Genomic DNA, 1,486 nt, shown 5'->3' with positions numbered 1-1,486 from the left:
CTTGTCTGGCTCCCTTCCGCAGCACTGGCGGCCCCCGGAGCCAGGGCCGAAGAGCTCACCTCAGAGCAGAACCTCTCGGCACCCCCAGGACATATGTATAAATCCAAACATCTGCTTGCTGCCCCACCCCGATGCCTCGAGGAATTTTCTCCTTCAAATCCAAGGGGCCCCTTGCAGCAGAAACCATCAGCCCCTGGCAGGGGCCAGGCCCAGACTCTGCCCCTGGGCGGAGTGCTATGCCCAACATGAAGTGATAGCGAGGGAGGAAAGCAACAGTCATGTAAGAAAGTAGAGAGAACAGAGCTCTGTAACGGGCCTTTCCTCTTCCCCATCGCTAGCCGGGTCACCCAGAAAGGGCTGGGCAACCGAAAGTGTTTTGACAAAGGATCCCTCTGTCAGACCGGGCACCTCATGCAGATAGGCTCCCTTTGCCCAGGGCTATTTCAGCTTAGTGCATGGTGTGCAGGGGTTTATGCAGAGACTGGAATAGTTCAAGGAAGTACAAAGTGAGGGAAAACCTTGCTTTACCTGTTCCTGTCTGTGTGCGGCATGCTTGTTTCCTACAGGAGACTTGGTCCTTCGCCTCTATGGTGTTCTTAGTTCCTTGCTGTCCTTGAAAACTGCAGCATTTGCAGAGACAGTTTTCTCCTGCTGTCCTCTTAGGTCCTTCAGGGTTGTCTGGTGTGCATTTGTCACACTGCAAGTTCCCCAGGTCAGGTAAATTGCCTTTCTTTCATTTGATTTTAAAATACTCTTGGGATGCTGCCCACAGTGCCTTGATGCTATCTTTTGATACAGTCATTATGAAGAAAATTAACAAAAGAAATAAGCTTAGGTCTACATACTGGCAGAAAGAGCAATAGTTTCTGGAGAGGTTATTCTCTGTCTGTGTTGCTCCCAGGCCCTGTGCACTTTGTAGAAATCAGCTGAAGATTTTCCTAGAGAAACCACTCCAGTGCAGCAGGGTTTGGCAGAATCAATCCTGATTCAAATCTTCAACCAATAAACTCAGCACTGTGGTTTGATAAACACTGTATTTTCCAGAGTACTATTTCCCTGATAAAAGTCATCCTAACAAGATGATAGTTCACTGTGAAATCTCTTATGCAATGATGTCTGTGAATATGTTACATCCTCATCTTTTGTGAGTTCCCATTTCTGTTGGCTGCTGTTGTCGAATTGGTCTGAGAGGTGTCATGGGGCCCATTGGTCCCCAGGACCACAGAAATGGTTCTTTATCACTCCAGGCTCTACTTTAATTGGTGGACCCCTGGCTGAGGGTATGGCTACACTAGAGAATGGGGGATCACTGACAGGTTGTCATGGTTTAACCCTAGACAGCAACTAAGCACCACACAGCCACTCGCTCATTCCTCCCCGGTGGGATGGGGAAGAGAATTGGAAGGGTAAAAGTGAGAAAACTCGTGGGTTGAGATTAAGACAGTTTAACAGGTAAAGCAAAAGCCACGTGCACAAGCAAAGCAAA

At 48.5% G+C, this 1,486-nt stretch overlaps 1 protein-coding gene across 1 annotated transcript in view; it reads right to left on the bottom strand.

Moving 5' to 3' along the window:
- The window catches only part of HUS1 (HUS1 checkpoint clamp component), a 17,678-nt gene that overhangs the window by 8,252 nt on the left and 7,940 nt on the right, over nt 1-1,486 (bottom strand). The window lies entirely within an intron of this gene.

This window comes from Aptenodytes forsteri, unplaced genomic scaffold (genome assembly GCF_000699145.1).
Source record: "Aptenodytes forsteri isolate BGI_AS27 unplaced genomic scaffold, ASM69914v1 Scaffold234, whole genome shotgun sequence".
In the NCBI taxonomy this organism is placed as follows: Eukaryota; Metazoa; Chordata; class Aves; order Sphenisciformes; family Spheniscidae; genus Aptenodytes; species Aptenodytes forsteri.
The sequence above is the reverse complement of the archived record's forward strand: the minus strand, read 5'-3'. Positions and strand labels throughout refer to the sequence as shown.